The following is a 16,082-nucleotide window of genomic DNA, read 5'->3' as shown; positions in this document are numbered from 1 at the left end:
GGCTACTATACAGCGGCCGTGGTCACGGTTAAGTAAACGTCAAACGCAAACGTCAATAAACTTTCATGTTTCTAACTCAAGAAATGACGGACTTTCATTCAAACTTTCAACCCCAATTTCACCCCCTTGGGGTAGAATTTCCAAAAACGCTTCAATACCTATCCATTCATTTTTAATCAGCAGTCCAAACATAAAATTTCATGTTTCTAACTCAAGAAATGACGGACTTTCATTCAAACTTTCAACCCCAATTTCACCCTCTTGGAGGTAGAATTTCCAAAAACGCTTAAATACGTACCTATTCATTTTTAATCAGTAACCCAAAAATAAAGTTTCAGGTTTCTAACTCAAGAAATGACGGACTTTCATTCAAACTTTCAACCCCTATTTCACCCCCTTCGGGGTAAAATTTTCAAAATTCCTTCCTTAGTGGGTGTCTACTTAATAAAACAACCCTACTCACCAAATTTCGTGGCTGTAACTTTAACAGTTTTTGCTCAGCGATGATGAATCAGTCAGTCAGGACATGTAATTTTATAAGTATAGATTAAATACAGAATTTATTTATTGCACTAACTTCTGTTTGAGTTACCCTAAGAAAAAGTTTTGTAGAGCTCAGAGACTATCTATGGCTACATAAAGTGTACGTACACGCTACACTACGAACCACAAAAGACTAATATTGTCTACTACAGTCTACATAATATAGGCATTTTTAAATAATATGCACGAAATGCCTATATTATGTAGTCTAATGACAATAATGACTGCCAATAATTATAATCATTTCCTTCATTGCCTTCTAATTTAATTACAACTTCTATAAAGTTTGATGCTGAGATGAGAGGTGTGAGTTCAATCTATTCGCAATCAGCTGCCGAAACATTTGCCGGAACAATACGATTACTACCGTCTTTTGATAGAATATCGACATGTTTTATTGAAATAGATGATAATATAATAAGTCTTACTGTAAACTACCTAAAACTATTTGTTTACAAGTATTTACGATGAGGTTTTACGAGGCCGAGGCGGCTCGGCGGGCGGTAGGCGCCGCGCGGTGCTGCGCTCGAATTCCTACCCACTAGGCATCGGGTGCATTATTCGTTGTCCATTTTAATCAATTCATAAATCAACCTATAATTCTTTGTTTATAAATATTTTGGGACATTATCGGTTTTGTTTCTATTTTTTTTTTTGTCTATCCCTCGCGCCTTACGGCCGTTCCCAATATTTGATCTATCTCTGGTTTTGCCCTACTAGAGATAGGAATAGCTCACATTTTTATGTCAATTATGAGCTATTCCTATCTCTAGTAGGGAAAACCAGAGATAGATCAAATATTGGGAATGGCCGTTAATGAGGAAATTCTTACCGGGGATCGGTTTTGTAGCACTCGTGGAATAAATTTTTTACACTTCAGACGTCATAACACTCGTAATTATTTTAGATTTATGGATAATGAGCTTAATAACAATTAAAAATTAAAAAACAGCGTAAATTTTATTTTTTGCTGAAATTAATTTTTATCATTATTCTGACACCCTGCGGTCGTTAACTTAAAAAAGTGACTTAATCATCATCTTTTCAACGGTTTTATGTCTTTAATACAAAGCAGATTTTTACGTCTTCTAAATTTTGTACACTTTGTTGTTAATATGTTGTAAAAAAATAATAATAATATGTAATTAAGTCTATGCGCTATAGCGCAGACCTGAAGGTTTTTGTGTAATTCCGCAATCGGTTGTTAGTTGCTGCTATAAGCTAATAAAAATTAATTTATAATAAGGACGAAATGAATTAGGGGTATAATTAAAAAGTTTTCATGTGCATATAATATCTAAGATTTATTGTAGTAGTAAAATTTGATAAACATAATATTTTAACACCTTTTTACCATTGTGTTTTTGTCATGTTTATTGAAATAATATAACATTGTATTTGGTTGAGATATGTTAAGTAAGAAATAGCAAATGCTACAAAAAACAGAAATCAGCAAATAATCAGGGCGGGCGAAACGAGCCCTATACTATATCCCACAACCTGAGCCCTATTGTGGTAGATACACTTTACAAAAACCTATCACGCGGCACGCCTATTGACTTGTGCTTGTAAAACACATAGTAATTTCTATCTTCCCGGAATCGGCTCCAACGATTTTCATGAAATTTAGTATATAGGGGGTTTCGGGGGCGATAAATCGATCTACCTAGGAATCATTTTTAAAAAATGTCATTGTATTCGTGTTTTATCGAATACCGAGCGAAGCTCAGTCAAATAGCTAGTTTTAAATAATTTGTAGATGTGTTATCATCAGTCAGTCGAGGTTCGGTTACTATTCGGCTTTGAGCTAGTATAACGACAAATTTAATATTACCAGCAATTAATGAAACATTTCAATATATAAATATGTTAATAATATGCAATAAAATAATCATCTAATGGCCATCTTAATATTTCGTAACTTAAGCTTTAAGGTCAATTGTAATTTTTATTTAATTTATCTGCATAACATCTGTTCTATTAGTACTGATTACAGTTTTTTATTGGGAAGGCTGTACACTTTGAGATCACTTGAATCCTTTTCCGGGATTCACCGTGTCTCTTTACCAAAGTTCATCAATATCGGTTTTGCATTGAAGTGGAAAGTGATAACATATTTTCGCATTCGCATAATATTATAAGTATGGATTGCTTATCCAATGTCCATGGTATTTACTATTTATTAATTTTATTGACAATCTAAAAAACTCTAAAATTATGTGAACTAATAAGTAGCTAATAAATAATAAGACGTAATAACATTAGTGCTGTAAATATTGATCGTGTGAAAGGGAACTTTACAGTAAATGTCTTTATCGGAAACTATACTTAATTAAAAAAAGTTGAGTCTTTGTTGCTACAAAATCGATCGTTTTACTATCTTTATAATATTGTTCTAAGTTAATTTTGATAATTTTCGATACACAATAGTTGTATTAAAATAAGAAATTTTTATCAAGAGACAACAAAAACATGAAGAATTTAATATGAATAAAATTTATTTTTGATCTCAAAATAGTTATCGATAGTATAAAATATTTTGTAAAAGCCACTGAGCTATAGAAGCACAATGTGGATTGATAGCAAATAATATATCGAATTGGCATTTGAAGCTGGAATCGATAATGAGCTAATTTACGAGGGAAGGTAAAATATTTTTTGTCGATTCTATAATTTATGTGACTTTTTTATATCGGTGGCATTTGATAATAAAACCTGTATTTACTTTAATTTATTTACTAATGTAATTGACCATTAATATTAATAATAATTATTTCAAATTAAAAGATATTTTGGACCATGAAATTAGGAATCTGGGAATGCTTAGATGTACCCATATTATATAATTGTAGTTCTGTCGTCGTATACTATTCTACCGAAAATATTTTAGAAGCACTGTTAAATATAGCCTACAAGAATATAAAAGCCCACCGACAAGGAATGCTAGAACAAAAGCTATTAATAATTCCATATGCATAAGTTTTATATGCGGCACAAAAAATTTGGAAACATTTGGTTAATAATTACTCAGGAAGTTACGTGCCGCACTCAATATAAATCATCCACTTAACACTTATTTTAATGTGACAAGGTTGGTTAAATATACCAGGCAACCATGAAGCGAAGTAGGAGATATTACTTAGAAGTTAGAAGTTAAAACTGCATAATTTTTGTTGAGACAATCCCTTTCATATTAGAATACTAATAAAATATTTTTTGAATTCACAATATTTGGAAAGTTAGCTCATGAAGGGAAAGGGTATTAGTCCCTTTCTTTACCAAAACTTTGCGTGACCGGCGCTCGCTCTTTTAATTTTGTCATCGTAATACGTAATGAGCTGCTTTAATGTTATTTTTTACCCCTAAAGTATTATATCGTTTCAGAGATAAACAATGTCAAGTAAAAACCAAAGCGATAGTGCGGTTCTTTAGCATATATTTCGACTAATATCCTCTTTTTGCGTCGAAATTGAAAAATGTTTTCGGGTGCATGACGGTCGGCGTTGTTCCTTTTTTTTTTGAACACAGAAATGCTTTTTAGCCAGCGTCTGTTATCGGACGACGAACAGTTAAGAGTTTGCGAATGTCGACGCATTTTATAAATATTAAATACATAATATTGAAATTCCTATCGCATGATTGTTTCGTGCAATAAATTAGATGTTTTATTAGTATGCTACATACAATTACCTATGTTTTAATAAATACACAGTACGCCTATCACTTATCAGAAACTGATTTCTTACCTTGTATATTTGCAAAAGTAAGTTCGAACTATAAAAGCAATACAAACAAAATCTGCAGAATATACTTTACCCTAATTTTTATATTTAATGCCGTATTTTCCAAAGCAACAATGAAACATGATAACAAAACGAATCAATAACATGTTATTATAAGAACTTCTAGATCACAATAACGTTTTTTCTGAGCTTTATTCGCTTTAATAACCCATGCAAGATGATCTGTTTTTAGTAAGTTTTCAAATCTATACGTGTGCCGACGAGCAGGTAGAGTCCCAGTATTAGCGTGTCAGTTTTTTTAATTTAACATTAGAAATGAAATTGATTCGAAGGAAGTTTATTCATTTATTTCAGACACTATTCATCTTACATTACTTATTCATCCATAAGTATTAGTTATTTAGTTATTAACAATTTTTCTCAGGCTAAGTTAGTAGTGTTAGTGATGGTGTTACAATTTATCTTAAAAATTATGTTAGTAAGGTTAGTTATTTTCACAATAAGTTGCACCTAGCTAGAGGGGCACGCAAACCTATCCAATGCCTCAGCAGTGGGGAGTAGTACCTGCATGCCAACGCGTTTAGGATAGTTTTTGGACTAGCCTGGAGCCTGTTCATTAATGATGCGCATCTCTTTCTAATGATCGCGTAAAAATCATCAACACGCGCCTCCGCAAACATGCCGGTTGCACTACAATACCTAGGCAGCCCCATCACTACCCTAAACGCGTCATTATATTGCACGCGCAGCGCGTTTTATGCCCTCTGCGTATAGCTGGTCCAAAAGCTGTACGTGAAGAATGATTGGCAATAAGCCTTAAAAAGGGTTATTCTTATTTTTACTTGTTGACTACAACGTGCAAACCTTCGGACCAGCATATTGCAGCGGACAGCCAACGCCCTACGCTAATTTTACTTGTTGCCTACAACGTGCAAACCTTCGGGCCAGCATATTACAGCGGACAGTCAACGCCCTACGCTCCCCTTCTAAGTCTAGGTTATCACGTTGTCGGAGACCCAGTGGCCAAGATATTTAAATCTAGTGTACCTAAGTTGGTCTCGTAAGTCAACAGAAGTGATTAAAGACGAACATATTTTACCGAACAACCAAACAAAAATTAAGAACTGATTTTGTTTTATTAAATCTTTGTTTACCTTACTTACCATACTTACCATTTGCCTTGTCAATCTAAAGTTGACACAGACTCTTCACACACACACATAACACAGAACCTTCGTTGTGTTACTTAAAAGATTAGATACTTACTCCAGCCTTTTAACTGTAAGTATATGGAGCCGAGATCGCTCTCCTCTTCCTCTTTCCGCTCTCCTTTTTCTCTTTCCGCTCTCCGCTCCGCTTTCCGCTGGCAGTCGCGCCGGCCGTTCTGGCGTGTACGTCGCATCGCATTATACGCTCGAGCGATCGCAATGTTCGGATGAATTATTAAATATCAAACTGTATGTTCCGGTGTTACCTTACTCCGGCACGGTGCTCACTCGACTATGCATGCCTGCTATTCTGTTTGCTCTTTCTTAAATAATTAGGGACTAAAATTAGTTAACGTTTGAAGTTTAAAATTAAAAGTATCGTTGTAATTAAATAAATTAGATAAATTACGGTCGAGTAAAGCACGCCCATAACGATGCTGAAATATGTTTGAAGAATGTGACGTGGTAGAGGCGTGCTTCGGCACGAATGGGCCGGCTCGACCGGAGAAAAACCACGGGCTCACAGAAAACCGGCGTGAAACAGCCGTCGGTCCCCGGTAAACTCACTCACTCACAACAAACTTTCTATTTATTCCTGAATTCAACGAAATGTAGGAAACTTCCTGAAATAAAAATCTATTAAAAGGGCTATGCATGAATGGTAGTAAAACAATTAAATATATAATATTTTTTTATTTTTTTTTTATTTTATTTATTTTGGTTTGTCAACACATATTATATATTATTGATTACACGTAACACATTTAAGAAATACAATTTTAGGTTACAGTAAAAACGAATATCAATTTCTTATACACAAACACCGCATTCACAATATCATAATATATATCATAATACATATTTACCGTATATTAGGATGTAAATAATTTGCGATTCTATGAAATCATAAATAGGCCTAACTCTCACTTGTCCGCTTAACTGTTCCTGTAATACAACGGCGCATTGTTGACATAACCTAGAGCTATATTTAGGACTCGCGATAATACAATTCTAAATGTCTAGACGGCCTAATGTATTCTAGTATTTGTAATACAATAACTGAACGATAAAGAAGTCCGCCAGACAGCTAGGCTCCAAAACTAGCGACTGTATTTACTGACCTGACAGTGAATCGTGATCTTATTTGTTGATCTGATGTATCATGTACGTGATATATCTTTGCAGTAGGTAGTACCTAACGCAGATTTAAGATATATAGTTTAATCTTGTATATAAAATTCTAGTGTCACAATGTTAGGCCGCGTACTCCTCCGAAACGACTTAACTGATTTTAACCAAATTTTATATGCATATTCAGTGGGTCTGAGAATCGGCTACTGGATACTTTTTATACTAATAAGTGCATTTGTTGAATATATAATAGTAAATTATTACAACTCGAGACTGACGACGACCATTGTTTGTGCGACGGGATAGCGATGGACGTTGCCATGGTGACATACTCATTTAGTCATTTCAATAAAATAATACGGGCGAAATACTTTATATGGCAAAGAAACATTTGCCGGGACAGCTAGTATTATTATAGTTTACTTGGAGAAGCTTAGTAGGTAATTAAAAATATTTAATAGCGTGCGCGCAAATTAAATTTCGAGATCGTCTAGTTATGTTCAATATTACCGTATTAATTTATTGGAAGTGGCAAAACCGAATATCGAGCAGTTTACCTTTCCTTTCATAACTTCTAAATTTTATCAAAAAACAGTTCAGCGGCTTATAGGCTTGCAGAGGTCACAGACAAATACCATTTCTAATTTAATATTTAAAAATAAGTCGGGTTTTCCTTCCTGACGCTATAACTCCAGAACGCACGAACCGATTTTTACGGTTTTGCATTCGTTGGAAAGGTTCGGGCTCAGTGAGGTCTATAGAAAAAAAAATCAGAAAAAACTTCAAGAGAAAAGCAGGAAAACAGGGAAAATCATTTTATGGCAAAACAACGTTATCGCGCGGGAACCGTACATTTTCCAGGTAAAAAAGAATCCTTTATAATATTAGTATGGATATTATGGGCATGGATGTATTGGAGAGTAATACTTTATACTTATTTTGCACTTGTACATATACACAGGGTGTAATAAAACTAAGTGATAATACTTTAGGGTGTATATATGTTCCTTGTAGGAGTTCACTGTGAAAGTAGCAGCGCTGAAAGACCAATTTTTTTTTTCACTTTTGCATGGGAAAACTCGTGACGCTGGCGTGCTTACCCATACAAAAGTGAAAAAAATTGTTTTGTCTTTCAGCGCTGCTACTTTCACAGTGAACTCTCTACAAGGAACACATACACACCCTAAAGTATTATCACTTAGTTTTGTTACACCATGTATGTATTGTAGTTCGTGTTGACTACAACTAGAGCCTAGCTGTCCACTCATTGAGCACTAAACTCGGCTTGTTATTATATTTAGGCTGCGTCGGTGGCGGCTAGAAGTTCACAATCGCAGGTTACACGCTCGTAATGCTCGTATGTAAATGCAGATATTAATCGAATAAAGATGAAGCCGGGACCGCAATATTGAATAATTCATCTGGCAAATTGTAATATTATACAAATTACATTGGTTTTCTCGCTTCGGACTCTCTCACGCATTCTACGGTGGCATAAAACTCAACATCGCCGACAACGGACAATATTTTATGGAGACTATCGACAATTTGTAGAGCAGCATAATTAGCATGCTAGTTAGCACACTGGTTGTGGAATCGATTGAATACGCATAGAAACATGCGAATAAAACATCACATGTAAAATCAAATCGTTTAATTTTCTTGAGTAGACAGCGACCGCATTCAAGTATGAAGTTTATTTGACGTTGTTATAGTGGTATTACAGGAACCGAAAGTAGTCTCATAGATAAACAATATTATATACATACTGGTTAGAAGAGAAACCTTTAAATGTCCATAGTTGGAGTTGAATTTTAAAAAGTACTCCAATTTTCAGCTCTCAGGATTTAGCATATGCGGTGATCAGTAAATCAGTATGTATTTAGTATTTACTGCCTTTATAAATCAATCAACTAATTGTTCTCTAAACTGTTGGAAGTTTCTCCGTAGCTCTCATAGACAATATACAAAAGCTTAAGTGAACACCTATCTTTGTCTGTGAAAATGAAATGAAAACTCATTTCAGAAACAATTTTCACTTCATTTTATTATCAATGCACATAAGCCGTGATAGAATTTGGATATACAGTAATCAATGTGCAGGAGTCAGTGACACGCTTAACTTCATATAATATTATTGTTATAATGTCATACGCGCACGTCCCGTAGTGCTTAACGGTTTTTATTTCAATTACTACGTGCTCGGCGCCACCGTCGCCACACGAATAACATATTTAATAATCATTATTTTTTCCTCGAATCCCGCGAAGGCACGAGGAATACATATTATTAGGATTATAACATCGATCGGTCACACACGTTTGAAATTATTTGTGGATCGAATTTTGAGTTATAAAATTTTTAATTCATCAGAAAAATGTAACTAGCTTATACATTTCATAGACTTTTTCCTTTCTGAATATAAAAATGCCTACAACTTATTCAAATAAAAATGTTCAACTGTGAGTTTCCTTTTTAATTATTTTCTTTGCAATACTATATCTAATTAAGTACAAATATTAGAGACCAAATTATGAAAAAAAATGTAGAGTACCAAATTTTTTAGTTTTCTTTCAGTATCTTCTATCTACTTCATCTATCGTACCGAGTACCAGCTATTGCAAATAATATGTTAAATCAGAGTTTGAGAAGAGAGAAGGAGAGGAGGATAGACTTTCGTAACTGTTTTGCGCTAAAATAAAATAACGAAATTTTATGACATTTAGTTGGTTTCCACCAGAGATGTGTTGCGAGGAATGTGTTTTTAAGATCCAATAGAATCGCTGGGCTGAGCGAAGTCACGTCAATGAAGCCACTCTATTGGTTCTCAAAAACACATTCCTCGCAACACATCTCTGGTGGAAACGCAGCCTAAATATTTTTTTAAACATTTTTTTTTCAAAGTTGTGTTTCCGTGACATAATATCACACACATGGCTGGAGTCAAACACTATCTTTAAAAAAAACCCAGTCGCACAGTGTCAATTCTACCTTTCCTCACAGCTAAACGCCACCTTTTATTTATCAAAAGTCCCAACACAAGTCACAAGTGGAGTGGTCCGGTTGCGTCTCGGATCAGTTTTTATGGTGAGCAGTGACGGGCGCCCGCCCCGTTTCACCTCCTCATTATTGCTATAATTTGTGTACTATTGAATATCCGTAACGACCCGTCCGCCCATATTATTATTTATGCCCCATAAAAAACCCCATAAATATCGCTTCGGCCCGATGTTTGGACTGCGCTATTCTAAGGCGCTTCCGATTTTATTTTTAGTAATTTAATTAACAGTAAAGAGGTTTAGGTTCGGTCATAATTATTTAATTAGAACCGCTTTAACTATCGTTGAGTGCTTTCTTTATTACACCATTAAATTGCCATTGTTATAAAATTTATAATTATTCCCTAAAAAAACAATGTAATAAACTCATCACATGGTTAATTACTTATCACAAGTATAGCTGAAGATTAATATTATTTTTATATTCAGAAAAGAATTGACATGTAAACTTTTTTTTTGCACCTTCTTCGTAATTGCAAAAAAATCGTTTATATGTGTCGTGTACATGATTCTTTGAGTTTGATCAACTTTTTGTACTATTATCCCAACCTACTTCTTAATTCCAAAACAAGACGAAGATGTTTGTATGTTCATTAGATTATAGTAATATATTGTAGCCTTCATACTAAAACTTTACCTATTGTCGAGGTAGAGGCTTATTTTTATAAAAAATCTAAAGATTGTAGAGTATAGTCAATACTAAAAAATATATTTTAATTTTCTAAGGGCCTGTTTCACCACTTTCTGTTAAAGTGCCTAATAGGTTATTGACAAATTTTTTGATAGATTCTCCATACTGGATCTGTCAAGTTAATTGGTGGACAGCCTTATCAGGAAGTGGTGAAACAGGCCCTTAAACTCCTATAATTCCTGTTGACTTAGGTGTTAGGCTTATGGTGTTAAAAAAGACAAAATGCCAAATCTTGTGTCTCTACATTCTGGATCATGTACCATTACTAGAACGCTGTTTTTTTTTAAATGTTTCAATGACGTTAGTAATAAGATATTATTCAGTGTGCGCCTAGAGTATTAAGTACAAATCAATTAATAAAAGGATTATAGATTGAAACATCAGTTCTTTACAAAAATAAAAACGTTACCATAAATTAGTTACCTACATCGACCTAAATTCTTTCTTTATCTTAATACTAACACATCCAGCGATTAGTTTTAAAGTTATTGGCTAATATATATGAAGTGGGAGTCAATTTGACTATTATAGTTAAGAACGTACTTTAATAGAGACCATAAAGATAGCGCAAGGCGGTGGACGCTCATTTGATTTCCTCTCCAATAAGGCCCGCTACAAACTTGTGGAGATTCTGAGGATAGGCGGCTATTTCATATAATAAAGATATAATAAAGATATAAGAAGATTCTAAGAAACCGGATGACGCCCGCAATTCCCTTGCGTCAAAATTAGTTTATCACGCGGGTACCGTACATTTTCCGGAATAAACAGTATCCAATGTCCTTTCCCGGGACTCATGGTATCTCCATACTAAATTTCAGCAAAATCAGTTCAGTAGTTTGGGCGTGAAGAGGTAACCGACAGAGAGACAAATTTTCACATTTATAATATTAAGGACTGTTTCACCACTTCCCGATAAAGTGCCGGATATCCACAACTTATATTTTGGCAGATGCTCCATACTCTATCTGGCAAGTTAGGTTGTGGATAGCCTGTTCGGATCTTATCAGGAAGTGAAAAATATGGCCTGTTTCACCACTTCCTGATAAGTGACGAATAGGCTATCTGTCAAAAAAGTTATGAATAACCTATTCGGCGCTTTATCAGAAAGTGGTGAAACAGGCCCTAAGACTACTATAAGAAAAAGGTATTAGAGTGAAAGCTAAAAAAAATAGTTGAAAGTAATAAAAACGTTTAACCATACACGTTTGCTGTTACGAGTAGGTACCAGCTAGGTAGGTACTCGTTTTCGTCACAGTTTTCGTTACAAAACGTTACAAATAGATAAGCAGTAGCTAATTTATTATTATACTCACATTTTATTTAAATTAAGTGATAAGATTTTTATACTTTTGCTTTCAGTTGTTTTATCGAAATTTGTACCCGCAGCTGGGTAAATAAATTAAGATTGTTATGGAGCATATGGTTTCTACTAGTATTTGAATATAAAAGAGGCGGACAAACCGAAATTGCAGCATTTAACTACGATTATTATTTTTCACATTGAATTAACCTCTCTCGTACTTAATTTAGACCTGAAAGCCTAACGGACCGCACTCAGAGAGGTTTATTTGTTATTATTTTATTTAATGAATATTTTGATTTTTTACATCAATTCCTTACATTTTCTATCAATTAATTTTATACTCAATTACTAACTATCACTGTCCATAAGTACGCTGTACGAGGCTGTACGTCTGTTATTGAAATACAATTTATAATTATGTGATTTCATTCAATTAGAAAGGATTCGTCGTGATATTGTCTCGGCATATGCAGATTTTTCGATTTTTGACCAATCATAATAACGCGTTTTGTATGTTTGTGTTTGCGCATTACGTAGACGTATTGTGATTTGTAACATGACTGCTTCGATTTGATAAAATATATTCAAAGTACATATCCATACTACTAATAATATAAACGCGAAAGTGTGTCTGTCTGTCTATTACCTCCTCCTCTATTACTCCTAAGCCGCTGAACCAATTTTGCTGAAATTTGATATGGAGACACTTTAAGTCCTGGGAAATACAGAATATGATGCTCTTTATCCCGAAAAAGTCCCACGCGATACACGAATTTTTGCCCCACCGGAGTTGCGGGCATCATTTAGTAATTAATCATATCTAATTATTATTATTACTATTGTAAGATTATTTTGCAGAATTATACAGCGGGGCTAAAATGGTCGCTTAGTTGAATCATATAATGAATTATTATACTTACGATTCATTTTAAACTTCTCTTAGCGTGCAATTCATTTAATGATTCGTACTCAGCCATTCATTTGTTTGACATTTTTCTATGAAAAGTCGTAAAATGGTCCTGGTGTGAGATTTGAGCAGTATTGAAGTTTGGATTGAGACATTGATTCTCGTCTTCATATGGACACATTGGCAGTGTTAATAAATTTAGGTGTAAAGAGAGTTAAAAACGTCGCACGTAGGCGTGCGCGCAGTTTATTGGTCCAACTGCGCGCACGCCTACGTGCGACGTTTTTAACTCTCTTTACACCTGAATTAATTGTTTCCAGTGTTGGCTTTTTATTTAAATGTCGACTGTTTAACCATAAAAGGCGAAAGAATTGATTAACATCAATTTCCTGTTTTATACGGCCTTTCCAGACATATGATGGACAATACAAGCGGTTAAGAACGTCTAGATACTAGAGAATATTCGCCTATGATCTGCTTCGATTTGCGAGTAAGGATTCGTTTGTTTTCATTGAATATACTACACAACTACAGGACAGACTTTGATAAAATTTTGCACGAGAAAATAGGCAATTAAAATGTGGATAATCAGTAATTAAATTTGTTTTAAAATTCGTCGTAGCAACTTCAATTAAAGAATTGTTTTACTAGAAGAAACTTATACTTATCTGAGTTTCTTGTCCAATATGAACACGTTCAAAAGATAATTCACCTGTGATTAGAAGACACATAGAATTCTAATTAAGATAAGCCAGCACCGATAAAGTAGAATGAAGTTGTACTAGTAAAGTAGTAAATATGTCAATTAAATTATTGTTAAAGGTGTTTTAGGTCGAAAGTTTTGTTTATTGTCTGTAGACTTTTTTAAAAATAAGTAATTCTACTTTACTTCTAATTCTCTCGTTCTCTCCTGTATATTCATACCGTTAAAATTCTTGATAAGGGAAACTGGTAAGCTTAATTTAATAAGTTTTTGGTTCTTCGATAATAACAATAAATTGTGTTGTTCTTCAGTTATACAGTTAGTGTCTTAGATACTTATTGAACTAAGAAATTTATTATTTTTTTCTTTAGAATTAAAAAAAAATCTTACTAATTAGTAGGCTTAAAATTTGAAATATGTTTATCTACGACTATCGTACCGAGGTATGCTCGGTGTACACTGTTAATTGTTTCTAATTAATTCTCGAAGGTATTCATAAATTATGTCAAAGGTAAAGGAGTATTTTTCATGTTTAATAGCAATTATATCGTAAATGTCAACAATAAATCTATAGATATACACATTAAAAAGGGGTCGTAAACATTTTTGTTTCTCCTTCTCATTTGATTATAAACGGAGGACGTTTATATTTCAATTTATATTATTTTAATTTGACGCAAAGTAAATTAATTCTGATTTTACTTGAACGTTTTTAAAAGTGGATTGTGTGTAAAAGCACAATGTTTGTTTCGCAAAGGTGGCTTAGGTTTATAACTGGTATGATTTAGATACCTGTATAGGGAACTAAATTAAATAATTTTAAAGTAAGTCTCTAGAAACTTAAAAATCTAGTGAGCCGTCGAAACGTAGACCATAACGTGCTTAATAAACAGGCTCTGCAAACTATTTCAAACATTTTATCGATTAATATTATTCTTAATAACTAATTAGTAGTAAGTCTAAGAGTAATCTTTGATACGTTCATAGACACTTCCAGAAAGAAATGAATCCTTTATGGAGATGGAGGTAAAATATGGGCAAGTAACATGATATACCAGCGATGGCCGCGCGCTCGTAGACCTCGCCTTTGCTTTTATTGCCTTATTTCTCTTTAAAAATACATCCTTCGATAAAATGCAGCTTGAGCTCGCATTACATCGGACGCTAGTTAGCCGCACGTATCTCCGTACAGACACTATTAATTGGAAATCGGCTCATTTTATTACTTTGAAATATCACAGTCTTTATAACAACGTTTGCAGACTTGCAGTGATTATAAAAGACACTTTCCAAAATGTTGTCGCTTGATATTAATAATAATTATTCCAGACATTATTATCAAATTAATGTTAAAATACAATGTATAAATCTACCTTCTTATAATTCTTTTAAATATTACATGCTTAATAAAAATGTTATCTTCTTGAGCTTTGCTCTCACGACTACATGCAAGACACGTCACACGAGTGCACTTATTATGTATTTTTCTTTTTGCATCTTATATTATTATTCGACCAATATACCTACAAATAAGGTCGTTGTGAATATCCTGACTTCATGAAATTCCAGATCTTAAAATATGTATATTGGTCAAGCTAAGTTATTCACCTGATCGATGAGTCTGAACTCTCAGTTGCTATTTCGAGTTTATTGTCCTTTAGGTGTTCGAGGCTGCAATCGTGTCACGAAATCAAGTCGACGCCTTTTTTTAATCGCTCTCTACAAAAATACCCGTTTCCTTTTGTTTATTTGTCGAACGAAACTCGTCGCGAAGATCATTACAAGTCGCCCTGTCCGGCGCGCGCCGTCCGCTTTCGGACCTAAACTTTTTTATAATGCCTCAGAATTTTGTTATTTTTTTCTGAATTTAATTATAATAGTGATAAAAAGCTGTATTTATATAATTGAAGATAACTCTTGTTTGCCAGCCTGAATATAACTCTTGTTTTAATCGATTTTGCAAGCAAACGCAATCATTTTCATACTCGGCTCTATAACTTGCCCTCAAATGACATTAGTTTGAGTTCATTTAATTACTGCTAGGATTGTTTTATGTCTACCCACGCAGCAATCTTACAACATGATTAATATCGTTGTTTCCTATCGTGAAACATTATTTATACCTCCTTACTTTTAAGAGGAGATATTAAGTTTAATAAGTTCCACCACAAAAAAGCTTATACATCAAAGATTCCATATCATTTTTGAATATTATACAATATACTATACACTAATGTCAATTTGTAATATTTTTATTTTTTAAGACAGCTATTGCTGCTAAAATTAATTCTTGAAATAAAAACCCTGCTATAGGTACCTACTTTGTTTACTCTTCGTGTTATTTTCCTGAAGTTATAGCAAAATACTCGGAAATATTTTAAAATTTATTAAATTAAATGATAAATTATCTTTTTTATTTATCGGCTACATATTTTAACAAAATTACATAGAACAATAAACAATGGTATTGTTTTTAATATAATTAAATTCACAACCGTTTCAGGTAATTTATTATATGACCGTATTATAAGAATATTTACGAATCGTATCTCAATATCGTTTGAATTAGTTTAGATAAAAGTATACAAAACCGGTGTCGTAATTATTACTAAAATGCATTAATTTAAAACACATTAGATAAAAGACGGACATTCGTTTTCTATTATTGAGATGTTCACATTATTCTGTGATTTATGACAGAATTTGTAGTTTATTTATATTTCGATTTTTTTAATATTAGATGATTTTACAATTTAATACTTTTAGGGAAATTTATGAGTACCTTTATCAT

General features: G+C 33.4%; 1 protein-coding gene across 4 annotated transcripts in view; it reads left to right on the top strand.

The window, feature by feature from the left end:
* Nucleotides 1–16,082, top strand: part of LOC121725862 (neurobeachin) — a 385,885-nt gene that overhangs the window by 279,004 nt on the left and 90,799 nt on the right. The gene's annotated exons all lie outside the window — the stretch shown is intronic.

Source organism: Aricia agestis, chromosome 4 (assembly GCF_905147365.1).
Source record: "Aricia agestis chromosome 4, ilAriAges1.1, whole genome shotgun sequence".
NCBI classification, from domain to species: Eukaryota; Metazoa; Arthropoda; class Insecta; order Lepidoptera; family Lycaenidae; genus Aricia; species Aricia agestis.
Note: the sequence above shows the minus strand (reverse complement) of the source record. Positions and strands in the feature narration are given on the sequence as shown.